Source organism: Argopecten irradians, chromosome 6 (genome assembly GCF_041381155.1).
Source record: "Argopecten irradians isolate NY chromosome 6, Ai_NY, whole genome shotgun sequence".
NCBI lineage: Eukaryota > Metazoa > Mollusca > Bivalvia > Pectinida > Pectinidae > Argopecten > Argopecten irradians.
In genome coordinates, this window is record NC_091139.1 from 7401765 (window position 1) to 7416538 (window position 14774).

Genomic DNA, 14774 nt, shown 5'->3' on the forward strand with positions numbered 1-14774 from the left:
AAGTATATATACATTTTTTTCAAAGCAAAAAAATTATTTTAGTTTTCATCAAGTTTCCATTCTTCAAATCAGTTACCCCTAAGTGGCCTCATTTATAGTACGCATACGACTTCCTGTTAAAGAAATATCAACTTCCGGTTAGTATAGTCGATGAAGATGTGTTTCACTGGCAACCGCTTTTGCTGCTTTTCTAACAGGTAAGTGCTTTATGACATAATCAAATATTGGATTTTTGTGGGAAGTAGAATATTTTATCTTTGAATGTTTGAAGCGATATGTATTTATTTAGAGATTCTTACGCTTTTTACCAAAATGAGTACCAGTACTGCTGCAGTACACAGCAGTCAATGGCAGTGCACAATGTAGGCCTTATTGATCAGATTGATTAGCAAACGTTTCGAATGATATGGCGATAATTTACGTATATATCATATATGCAGGTGCTAGAATTTTTAGATGTTGTTAATAAATGGAAATGCTCCAACGGGACTACAAAACTTGGCTGACGTTTATGTACATTATAATGTGATAAAATGCATGCTTTTAAGACGTATGATGCGATATTAATCAATTTTATTATGGAATAATAATAAAACACAACTTTTATTTATTAAAAACTATTATTTATTACATGTATAATAAATGAAAATGATAGGTACGGGTTAGCCAATCATGGGTACGAGCTCGCCAAATATTTTGGGTACGACTTCGCCAATTTTGGGTACGGGTTGGTGGGTACGAGTTGGAATGGGTACGGGTTAACCATACCCCGCTTTTAAGTTGTATATTGATAATCATTTATTAATACCATATATATATCTCCAAATTTTGAGATGAATCAACCAAGTTTTGAAAAAATATACATTATCATAATGTTACCCTGTTACATTTTGTATCTCATACATCACATACTGTATACATGAGAACTGACCTTCTAGTATCTACATTAAATCCTAGATGGCTAATTAAGGTTTTTTGATGATTTGTGAAATTGATATGATTTCTGATATTCAAAGACTTCATTAAAAAAGATAAATCTTTGTAAATCAATTGGAAACCAGTGGGGGATGGTGTGATATACATGTTTGTATATATATAGTATGTACTGTACATATATAAACTTTCCAATTAAAGGAGTCCATGATCAGATCATGACAAAGTACCTTTTTACTCTTAGCACGTGTAGAGAAATATTTTGAATGTAACAGTTCAATAATGATATTAACTTTTAAATGTGTACAAAGTTTACAGTAGTAACACTTTTCGTTGCAGGTATAGCTAGTAATAGTGATAAAAATGTAGATTTATCACTACATGAACTGTAAATCCACTCCATATACATGTAGAAGCTGTTTTATATTTTTCACAGAAAACCTATTGTTTGTATGTGTCATTTGTAATTACAATTTATTGTGTTGTAGTTTGCTTCACAGAAGGTCCACAGTGGCCAATGACCTGTATTTAAAGTGTTAATCCATGTAGGGTATTTGCCAGGTTCTGTATGTAGGTCAATGTTTTTTGAAGTACTCTTACTTTCTTGTACCTCTTACGCCTGGCACATCCAGCTCAAGCTAATCTGATCTGGCTGTTCATAGAACATAATATAATTATAGACAATTAAAGCCTGTTTGAGAGCGTAGCACAATGCAAGCTATATTCAATGTATGTGTTTTCTTCTGTATTGTTTATTGCATGCATCTATTAACAAAAAGAATAAATTATATAACAATTCTAGGCTTCTAGTCTTGCTAAACTCACATTGTTTGCAAAGTATATATCTGTAGTAAAAAAAAAGATTTTGTTAGGACAAAACGTATGTATGTAAGATTCAGTTAGCAATTACATTTGAAAGTTTATCTTTTACTCTTCTTTCCATTATGAATATTATAAAGTGTATATTTTGTAATCACTTGTGAATTTGACTTTGGATACATGCAGTCTTGCGCAACACTGGATCTTGTTTTGACTTACGGTTTCTGGTTACTGAGGAGGTTTTCCAACTTTACATATGTTGATATAATAAGTTATTATTAAGTTTTAGTAATCATTCAGGTAGTAGCTATCACCAATTTGTAATTGTCACATTCAAGTTTTTCTTTGCATTGCACATACTGACCACGATACATTTACGGGCAGGTCATTGTGATGCAGGGGTTTCATTATCTTTCAGGAGAGGCGGTACAATTGCAATTTCAGGGGGTACATTTCTATATACCATCTGTATGCTATCTAATGTAATTAAGCCCAAATCAGGCGGTACCACAGCCAGGTTCAACCGGCAAAAAGTACCGGGTACCGCCTGATATTGAAACCCCTGGTGATGCCAATGACTCCAACTTTCATTAGAACAAGTGACCTTAATTGTTACCATTAAATGGAATTTTCAATGCAGTCTTCGTAGGACTAGATTCTCCTTTTCCAAGAATATGTCCATGTGTGCAACATGTATATAACATAAAGCATAAGTATGTGACTTGTCTAACAGTAGACGTTCAGATAGAAAATAATTACACTGCAAAGATTTTGAAAGCATAGTGAAAACATACATTGTGGGACTTGCAAATTGGTCTTTCCTTCCATCCGTCTGTTAACAATTTTTGTTATCGTTATTTCTTAGAAAGTACTGAAGGGATCATTCACAAATTTCATTTGTATGTTCCCCTAGGGTTGTAGTTGTGCATATTGCGTTTTGGGACCAATCGGTCAACAAGATGGCCGCCATGTAGCCATCTTGGATTTTGATAGTTAAAGTTTGTTGTCGCTATTTCTCAGAAAGTGCTGAAGGGACCATTCTCAAATTATATTTAGGTTTCCCAAGGGCCCTAGTTATAGATATTACGTTTGGGACCGATCGATCTACAAGATGGCCACCATGCATCCAACTTGGATTTTAATAGTGAAAGTTTGTTATAGCTTTTCTCAGAAAGTACTGAAGGGATCATTCTCAATTTCATATATGTGTTTCCCTAGGGCCCTAGTTGGGCATATTGCGTTTTGGGACCAATTCGTCAACAAGATGGCGGCCAGACCGCCATCTCAGATTTTGGTAGCTGAAGTTTGAAAAGTAGAGAAAAGATCGATCTTTCAATTGTCAGACATAGAGATCCTTCTGGGATCTCTTGTAATTTTATATAACCTTTAAGTTTTTAAAACCTGTAACAAGATAGTTATGTATTATTGGGTAAAGTGCCAAAACCTTCCACAATTTGAGATCATTCGAAAAGCAGTAAATATTGTGAAGACAAAAAGAATTTCTGAAAATAAGCAATCTAGATTTTGTCATACAGTCAAACCTGTCTATATATGAAACAAATGAGGCATATAGGAAAATGTCCGTTATAGACAGGTGTCCTTTATATAGAGGTCATGGATTATATAGGGATCAAAGAGTCTATACAGTTCTTTTACACAAGTGTCTTTTATATAGAAGATAATTATAAGTAAGGGGACACATTACTATGCAGAAAGATCTATAAATATTATAAACCTTACATCAAGGTAATGGGTCCTTTATATAACAGGTTTTTAATGTGTTGTAAAAAACTTGTATGACTGCAAATCACAAAATTAAATTGGTGTAAAAATGTTATTAGGGGCATCATACCATGGTTATATTGTTACTTACATTATAACATGATTATCCAAGATCTAGATGAGGGTTGGTAAAACTGAATTAGAATTAATGTGAGGGGCTGCGGTGGTCAAGTGATTAAAATGTCTCGAGATATTACCACAAGTCCTCCACCTCTGGGGCAAGAGTTCAAATCCCATGTGGGGCAGTTGACAGTTGCTAGGTGCTGACAGCTGGTTGGTGATTTTTCTCCGGGTATTCCAGCTTTCCTCCACCAATAAACCTGGCATGTCCTTATATGACCCTGGCTGTTAATAGGACGTTAAACTAATAAAAACCAAATCATGTTTTTGTGAAAACACAACAGCTTATGTTAGGTACTGGTTTATTGCCTAAATGACTCTGCCTATTAGTAATACAGCTGATGACTACTTTGGGCTATTTATAACACATAGGCGAAAAAAACCCCAAGATTTATAGTCTGTTAAACAAATGTGTCTTTGGCTGTAGCAAATTTGGTTATAGGTGTTTTCTGTGGACTGTAATCAAATTCTGAAACCAAGCAACTAGAACTTCAGATCCAATTATTGGTACAGAACTGTTACTAGTTGTTGTTAAGTTGTTTGACACCTTTTGGTGTTGATCAATGTATTTATATATAGATACCATTGGACAAAATGTCTCTGTGCTTGACTGGCTATTCACAAAATACTGGCTCTAATCAGACCGTTTGTCTCTATTACCTGTGGGACTGATAGTGTTTTAACTTCATTTGTGTACAAACCAACACCTGAAACGATGCCATTTTAAGGTTTCACCAACAGTTTAGGACACCACTACCTAATGAGCTCGTTTTCTAGCTTCTAAATTTTTCAAAATGAACAATTTTCGTGACTTTTTTTTGCTTTCTTTTTTTTGTCTTGGAAATTTTGCAGCAATAAAAGAAATACTGTGTATGTGCTACTTAGATTTGTAAACTGTTGAGATCTTCAATGAATGACAGTATTTTCTCCTAAATGGAGAGCTGTACTTTTACCCTCAAAATGATCCATTTTCAGTATAATTAGTCAAAACTTGTTTTAAAAAAAATCAGAACTCAATTACCAAAGACTCAAGGACTTGCTATTAATATAAGCCAACAGAATTGAATGGATGACTTTTACTAGTAAAGTAAAAATGAAGAACCTTGACCTATTTCTTTTTCTTCTAAAGCTGCACAAAAAGTAAATATCATCTTTGAGACAGATGCTAGTTGTTATAGGTTATTTTTTGGCACATATACCTTTAATGTTCCTGGGTCAATATTAGTTCAACACCAAGTGCGATGGTGTGAATTGTATAAGCATGCAGTTGATCTTGGGCTAAAACACAGAGCAATGAAGATTTTTTCGTTACAGATGTTTGTGAATGGTACACTGTGAATGTAAAGAGACATTAACTCTGGTATTCATAATTATTGTTAATGAAATACACTTGTAAGAGAGAATCATAGCTAGTGTACTTGATGATACAAATGTAGTATGATAGGGTAGGGGTTATGACTTTCTGGTATAACACTATAGAAATACCTTTGTGGTCTGGTCTCAATTGATGTACTGGTAAAGTATTTATAAAGGTTACTCTGTATCTGTACCAGTATAATGTATAAGTGGGGAGGAGAGGATATAAAAATGTGGCTATGCACTGTGGTACTGATGATGAAGGCAGATCGGATAAATATGTGGCTAGGTCGTACGTATACTGATGATGGCGGGGGTCGTGGGGTCGTACTGTCGAGTCCCAGAGGTCTATAAGTATAAGGACATATACTTGGATATGTGCTTTGATGGTCGACTGACTTAATGTTGTTTGTTATAAGATCTTGTCAACCATACTATTGGGTTTATTTAATGGTTTCATTCTTGGTAGTAGATATATTAATATACAGAAGGTAGAACATTGAGCCATTGATCTATTTAAGGTACATAAAGGCGATAGTGACAGAAAGTTGACTAATTATAAAGCCATACAATCTTCCGTCGCCAATAGTAACTCCATTCACACAGAATTATATTCTCGTGCCAGAGAAATGAGGTTATCAAAGATGAAAGGCAGAGTACAGATTGCGGCTTCAGATGAGTTGATCCTACATATTTCACAGCAATACACCATGTCACTATGGAAGTCATTGTAAGTAATTTACCGGTGAGCTATTAGATATAGATCTGTGTAATATCTTCTTTCAATGGTGCTTTAAGTATATTGATGTATATGCCAAGTAAGGAATTTATCCTCACTTGACAGTCGCAATGGTGAGTACATTGTTTGTTTGTTTATTTGTTCTGTGTCTAATTCAGTTACAGCTAGAGTCATTCAAGGATATGCTAGGTTTAAGATGTGGGAGGGGAAATCGGAGTTCTTGGAGAAAAACCACCAACCTGTGATAAGTACGTACTTATATAAGTTAAAGTAACTTTAATTCTCCACATGGGATATCGATTCTAACATGAAACACAGAGGTGAAGGGCTGGGATAGTGATGACCTTTAACCTTATCTATACCACTTGGCCACCATGGCTCTTTGGTTATATAGAGAGAACCGGACAATATCCTACTGCTTGTCTACTTATATCTGATGACACCACGTTTTTGATATGAGATAGTAAGTATGTATACTGGTTTGCTGCCTATATGACTCTGACTGTAAGTTTCTGATACAACTGTACCAGGACTCTCTTGAACTCTACACTCTCAAGTATACATGCTTTCATCTCTAACAGCACCAGGAAGGAAGTACTATAGCATGCTTATACTGATCACAATCTACAAAAATGTAGAACATATGATATACCTAGGAAAACTCATATGTATAAATACATGGTCACTGGTAGACATGCAGTACTGCATTATATGTCCGTCAATCCGTTAGTGGTAATGGAGGTAACGTAACTAACGTTTTTGAAACACGTTTTGACCACAGAGACCTGAATTAGATATAGAAGTACCGAAGGGTTCAGTTCTGGGAATGTGTTGCTGATTTTACATGATAACGACTGAATTATCACCTTGAGAACGGCATTGATTGGAGTTGGTAAATATACATTCCTAAGTAACATATTAAATGAATGTTTATAGATCTAAACTGTTTTACCCATGAACTATTGAGCTATCTTACCGACATACATATATGATAAGAGCAACAACAGGTGTGCTCTGACCAATTACAAATATTAAATGGTTATGTATATTCCTCTCTGACATATAAATATAAATTTTGATGAATTAAAAAAATTTCATGCTGTATATATGATCATGACCTTGTGTAGTGCAAGACACTCTGGCCCTGACACCAGACTTAGAGATTGTGACAGATAGATGTCTAGAGACTAAATCTGGTGTCTGGGCCATAGTATCTCCGCAGTATCCCTCCTTGTGGTAGACAAATACAAATACATGACACCACTTAATCATCATTGTGTACTGAGAATGATTACAATTCTTAATCCCTAAAGAATTTAACATGTCACTCTAACAAATACATTCTCCCACTTAAACAGACAGGATCAAAAGAGTAGGTTATCCACGTCCTACCATTACTATAAGCACAGAGGAATCGACCAAGCAAGAACTTAGCAGTATCTGATGATATCTGATGTTATGATATATACCCCATTGCTCCCTCCCCTGCAGGATCCCCGCCCCACCCAACCCAACCCCACCCCACCCCCTCTGACATTACGGTAACCAGGTCACTATACTCAGCTTTTGTAAAATGGTCAATAAAAACTCATTAGCTTTTAGATCAATTTTGTTTAAACTTGGTGATCAATTATTACAACACATGGATGTCTACAATTTGATAATCACATGCTCCAGTAACAGTTACTATGGAAACATAATGGGGAAACATTTGGTTGCCATGGTCTCAAATAAGAGGTAGCGACAGGATTGATAGTTAGACTACTGTTAACATTTCTATTTCAGCAGTATTGGACAATATTGTATGTATATCCAATGTTACTAATTCTCTAATAACACCATATAGCTTTAATTATGAGATAATTCATTAATTACCACTTCATATTACTACTGTGTAGCTGGACAGTTGTTACCAGTACTGACCACCAACTGATCACCAATTGACCACCAACTGACCACCAGGTACCTATATATAGCTACTTATTTTTGTCACTATGGGTTTGGTACCTGTTCATCACATTTGTAGTAAATAGGTATTAATTCAGCAGCTGTATGTAGTTGCCGTAATTAGCAACCAGGATGCTTAAAAAATCATAAGAAAGGGGGTTGCTTATTAGGGAACAGAAATGTAAGAAAAATCTGTAGAAATAGTCAGCCATATTTTAACTATTTCTTTACTCATGGCGCATTAATCTGTCAAAGTAAACATGCATGTGACTTCTTTCTTTTGAGATGCATTACTATGTCATGCTTTACATGGGAAAGATATGAAAGTTCATGTAAAATGGGATACAATGCCTATGTTATAAACATCACACATTTGTAAAACATTGTTTTGTCCATGGGATTGGGGGCATTTATATAATTTCAATTCCTTCTCCAGAAAAGAAAAGTGGTGTTTATAGAGGGAGGGGTGCTAATTATGGTGAGTACGGAATTCATCGGATCTTGTTGTCTCATATGGACTTCCAGCTTTAAGATTGTCTGACAACTACATAGACTGTACCATGTATCCAGTCAGTGAAATAACACAAGGAATAGGCCATTCTTACATATACTTGATTGTCTGATAACTACATAGACTGTACCATGCATCCAGTCAGTGAAATAACACAAGGAATAGGCCATTCTTACATATACTTGATTGTCTGACAACTACATAGACTGTACCATGCACCCAGTCAGTGAAATAACATGAGGAATAGGCCATTCTTACATATACTTGATTGTCTGACAACTACATAGACTGTACCATGCATCCAGTCAGTGAAATAACACGAGGAATAGGCCATTCTTACATATACTTGATTGTCTGATAACTACATGGACTGTACCATGCATCCAGTCAGTGAAATAACACGAGGAATAGGCCATTCTTACCTATACTTGATTGTCTGACAACTACATAGACTGTACCATGCATCCAGTCAGTGAAATAACACGAGGAATAGGCCATTCTTACCTATACTTGATTGTCTGACAACTACATGGACTGTACCATGCATCCAGTCAGTGAAATAACATGAGGAATAGGCCATTCTTACATATACTTGATTGTCTGATAACTACATGGACTGTACCATGCATCCAGTCAGTGAAATAACACGAGGAATAGGCCATTCTTACATATACTTGATTGTCTGACAACTACATGGACTGTACCATGCATCCAGTCAGTGAAATAACACGAGGAATAGGCCATTCTTACATATACTTGATTGTCTGACAACTACATAGACTGTACCATGCATCCAGTCAGTGAAATAACACGAGGAATAGGCCATTCTTACATATACTTGATTGTCTGACAACTACATAGACTGTACCATGCATCCAGTCAGTGAAATAACACGAGGAATAGGCCATTCTTACATATACTTGATTGTCTGACAACTACATAGACTGTACCATGCATCCAGTCAGTGAAATAACACGAGGAATAGGCCATTCTTACCTATACTTGATTGTCTGACAACTACATGGACTGTACCATGCATCCAGTCAGTGAAATAACATGAGGAATAGGCCATTCTTACATTTACTTGATTGTATGACAACTACATGGACTGTACCATGCATCCAGTCACTCTTACATTTACTTGATTGTATGATAACTACATAGACTGTACCATGCATCCAGTCTGTGAAATAACACAAGGAATAGGCCATGCATTCTTACATATACTTGATTGTCTGACAACTACATAGACTGTACCATGCATCCAATCAGTGAAATAACACGAGGAATAGGCCATTCTTACCTATACTTGATTGTCTGATAACTACATAGACTGTACCATGCATCCAGTCACTCTTACATTTACTTGATTGTCTGATAACTACATGGACTGTACCATGCATCCAGTCAGTGAAATAACACGAGGAATAGGCCATTCTTACCTATACTTGATTGTCTGATAACTACATGGACTGTACCATGCATCCAGTCAGTGAAATAAAATGATGAATAGGCCATTCTTACCTATACTTGATTGTCTGATAACTACATGGACTGTACCATGCATCCAGTCAGTGAAATAACACGAGGAATAGGCCATTCTTACCTATACTTGATTGTCTGATAACTACATGGACTGTACCATGCATCCAGTCAGTGAAATAACACAAGGAATAGGCCATTCTTACCTATACTTGATTGTCTGATAACTACATAGACTGTACCATGCATCCAGTCACTCTTACATTTACTTGATTGTCTGATAACTACATGGACTGTACCATGCATCCAGTCAGTGAAATAACACGAGGAATAGGCCATTCTTACATATACTTGATTGTCTGACAACTACATGGACTGTACCATGCATCCAGTCAGTGAAATAACATGAGGAATAGGCCATTCTTACCTATACTTGATTGTCTGATAACTACATAGACTGTACCATGCATCCAGTCACTCTTACATTTACTTGATTGTCTGATAACTACATGGACTGTACCATGCATCCAGTCAGTGAAATAACACGAGGAATAGGCCATTCTTACATATACTTGATTGTCTGACAACTACATAGACTGTACCATGCATCCAGTCAGTGAAATAACACGAGGAATAGGCCATTCTTACATATACTTGATTGTCTGACAACTACATGGACTGTACCATGCATCCAGTCAGTGAAATAACACGAGGAATAGGCCATTCTTCTAACATATACTGTTTATTATAGGAACCCATATAGCTAGCCTTGCAACTTTAGACATTGTACCTTAGGAACACATATACCAGTACTTGGAACATGTACTTAGAACACCTCATTGACTCTATATATGATTAATTACATTTATATATCTTACCAGCCAGTGAACTAATGACCAGTATTACGCACATGGTAGAGATGTTTATATACACTGACCAAGATTTAGTTGCATATTTTATAATCTCAGTGAATGTATTATAGTTTTGATAATTAAAGTCCCTTGGAAATTTCTGCCATGCATACATGGCATGGGCTTGCATGCAGCCGATGTGTAGCGTGCGCATGCACTGAAGTGCAGGACGTCGTAGCTCTCTTGTCATGTCACATGTCCGCACATGAATGACAAAAACATTAATGCAACATATTTGTAACTGATTGGTTGTATTTGTGAAAAAACATTAATGACATTTAAAATACTATAAATAGCCATATGTGAAAGGCAAATTCTTAGGATTTGATTGGTGTCTTCCTTTTGGCCTTGGAAGTTTAAAGTACTAATGCCATCATCACACTACATGCATTAATCATCATGTACAAAATGGTTTTAAAAATGGGTTATCTTTATATGTACCTTCACATCCTAGCATTATCTACAAAACATTTGTTGGTGTTAGTCGGTCGGCTATGATCCTTAATTCGTAGAATATGTTATTCTGGGAATGCCAGCTATATTTGGACTGTTGTATCTCTTAACAGATAGATATATGGTTAATTTGAGGCAAGCTAACGATAATTTGAGTCTGTACAATTAGCTTTAATCTATACCAATTCCGCAGCAGATAATCTGGTAAATGTCTGTATTTACTGTCTTATTAACTCGACCTTTTCTTCATGTCTCCGCCATGCTTGTTAATTTACACATGGTCCACATGTAAACATGAAGTAAGCCACATGGGATTGTTGTTATGTCGGTCTACAGCTGGAATTCTCCACTGACACATATATTTATGATTATATTTATATGATTATCTGTTGGGTTATTTATGTTTGGATATGTAAATATGTTTCATTTTATCGATATAGGAAGGGTTAATTGCGCATCAATAGGTAAACAGCCATTTTATCCTGGCAGTTTGATGGGAGCTGTAGGTTCCTAAGGAAACAATATAACTATATAAACCTGTTCATCACCCGCGGACAATAATTGAACATGGATCCTGGCATTCTAGTCTATGAATTATACATTGTACCTGTCACTGTTGTAAACTACCTGTAAAAGGGATGCTGTGTTGACAGACAGTGGATATATTTAATAGACAATATGACAGTAAAAGGGATGCTGTGTTGACAGACAGTGGATATATTTAATAGACAATATGACAGTAAAAGGGATGCTGTGTTGACAGACAGTGGATATATCAAACAGACATTATGACAGCACGCTGAATAGTGTTGGAGGTCACTATGTATACCAGATTCTAGAGGTAGGTATCCTGTCATTTTAGAATGAGAATTTGACCTTCTAATGGAAGTCTGTCTCTTATAACTATTTTGGTGTTAGGGCTGGGTGAACGTACGTGCTTCAGATCTGGATTAACTCACCTGGAAATCAAAGGTAGACTGAATTATCCTACAGTATTCGATTATACCTTTATATGGGCATTTAATTAGTCGATGGATGGCTTAAGGCCTACAAAAGACAACAGAATGGCAGAATAATTTAGAAATGGAAAGAGTTGATATAGGCTGCTATGGGGTCTGTTACTGCTTTGTATTATAGTGACCGGTGATCCCATACATAGAGAACTAAACAACCACTAGGAAAGGAACAGATAAAGGAAGGGGCATAATTATTTTTTCGTTAATCACTGATGGTGATACAAGGAAGTTTCAGTTTGGTTTTATTATTTTTACATCCTATTAACAGACAGGGTCATGTAAGGACAAGCCAGGTTTGTTGGTGGAGGAAAACCGGAGTACCCGGAGAAAAACCACCAATCAGTACTTGGCAACAGCCCACATGGGATTTGAACCGGCATTCCAGAGGTGGAGGCCTTAAGCTTGTGGTAATATGTTGAGACATCTTAACCATTCGGCCGCTGCAGCCCCTAAAGGAAGTTTCTGATTAAGTGATTATCATACATAATATTGTGTACATTAGAACATATGTTTTAAGTTATTTTGTTATGGAACCGCATATAAAAACAAAAACCTGAATTAAAGTAAATGAAATTCCATGTTTGAGGATGAATTAATTGCATTAAATTGTGTGTAAAGGAAAGATTATTATATTGTCTCAATTAAGGTCAAGAATGCTGTTGTTGAAAAACAAAATAACACCAAATGTTTGTTTATGTACCCCAGGAATTAAAAAACAACAATAAAACACAAAGGTACATGTATCTTGAAAAAGATATTTTCATTTGTACATGCTTATCTTTAAATTGAAAAATACCTAATAAACAAGCAATTCTACAAGTTCAAGTGAACATTTACATAATTGTTATAATCTGTAATGCATGTCATCCATTTGAACAAAGATCTAGAGCTTTTTGTCTTTATATATCTACATCACATAAGATTTGGTATATAAACATGATATGGATCTACTGATGATATTATCTATAGTGACAGAAAAGCCAGTCCTAAGTGTTCAGATTAGTCGTATTAATGTTTAATGACGAGATAAAGTGATTACACTCCCTCCCCATATGTTGTTTTTTGTGATTACACAAAGATCGGGTACAGGTACACGTTCACTGATGATCAAATATTGCGTGACTACATGAGTGGAGAAATAAGTGAAGTTGTATGTGTGTAAATGTTGACTAATTTGTCAAGCTGTCGAATGACAGGGATATATACTAGGTCTAATAAAAGCTTGAGACTGACTACAGATGGATGGTAAACATGTGGAAGTATATATCCTGTATCTATAAATACTATGGTGGTTCAATATATAGCTTATACTTACGTAATGTTAGTGTTTTGATGGAACTATCATAAGTCGGTGGGTATGATATCATGTGATGATGATTTGTTTATAGGTGCATTGGTGTAATCTGTGATACAAGAAAACAGGTTGCTTGTACATATATCAGACGTTGATCTATATGGTTTATTTACAAAAGTTCCATTCATCAATCTGTTTATTGCTGTTTTTGAAACAAATCTCAATGTACATATTCAGCTATTGTTCATAAGTTCCATTCATCTGTATTATACATTTATGGCCCTTGTTGCAGTATGATATGAAGGTTTATTTACCTGTAGGTGTTATACTTCCGAGGGCTTGCCCAATGGAAATATTACACCTGAGTGTAAAAAATAAATTCATATCACACTGCCACCGGACACATTGATTGTTTATTGCACTGAAAATAATGGTCGATTCATTATTTTTTTTTTGCTATGACATCTATGAAATGAGCAACCATTTTTGGATTCAACGTTTACTCTTTAGGCTTACTTTTTGAATAGGCTGAATTTGACTTCACTCACTTGACCCCTGTGACCTATATAGAATGCTGAGTGTTATAGCTGTATATGAATGACATTGATGGACAGGAACTTTATCAGGACATCTGCTGAGTGGGCATATAGTTTCTTCCTGTTTAGATGAAAGACGACACGTATATTGTGTATGTCGGTGTATACATGTACAATATGTATTGTGTATATTAATTATAATATTGCTGACTGTATAGCTTTTTATATAAAATACAAAGTACTCCTCTTTTTTAAAGATGTTCCACCGCTGTCAAACAGTATCTTTTCACTATCAAAAACAGGAGCAGACGATTTAGTATTTTTCTTCAGTTACAAAAGTTACTTACTTTACACCATTACCACCATTGAAAAGTTTGAGCTTCTAATTTTCCTTCAAGTTAAAAATATGAAAAATAATTAATTGCATCCCGAAAAATTTCCGTGTCACTATATCCTATATGGAAGGAAGTACTGATTGCGCATGCACCAAAGGCGAAAGTAGTTATTTTATATTATTTTTTGTGTTAATTAGATATATTTATACACGATTAAACACCAATTATTGTTCAACTGAGGAATATCATTTATGCTTTGTCGGTGGTGGAGCATCTTTAATATAGAAAATTATAATATGATATATATAGGTCAAAGAAGTAATATCAACAGGATTTTACAGATGACACGGGATCCAATCAAACGCTGCCACTTGCCGAAGGGTAAATTGCGCTCCACTGTGATACATAGTTTAATATTTGTCTACTTTGTCCCGCATTACTGTTCATATCCTATTGTGTAATCGTGTTCGTTTTGTATGTCTTGATAAAGGGGCAGATCGCCTCGAAAATTTGACAATTTTGTTTTGTCCACACGGTTGG

General features: G+C 35.5%; 1 protein-coding gene across 5 annotated transcripts in view; it reads left to right on the top strand.

Annotated features, from left to right (window-relative positions):
- Nucleotides 1-119: 119 nt before the first annotated feature.
- LOC138324856 (inositol hexakisphosphate kinase 3-like) overlaps nt 120-14774 on the top strand; it is a 31954-nt gene continuing 17299 nt past the window's right edge. The window contains exon 1 of one of the 5 annotated variants that reach the window (XM_069270051.1): nt 120-197. The gene's annotated coding sequence lies outside the window, so the exon portion shown is untranslated. Of the gene's footprint in view, nt 198-6442; nt 6642-11543; nt 11895-13156; nt 13421-13687; nt 14616-14774 lie in introns of those variants that run through there. The other 4 variants (XM_069270054.1, XM_069270052.1, XM_069270053.1 and 1 more) reach the window with 4 other exon arrangements.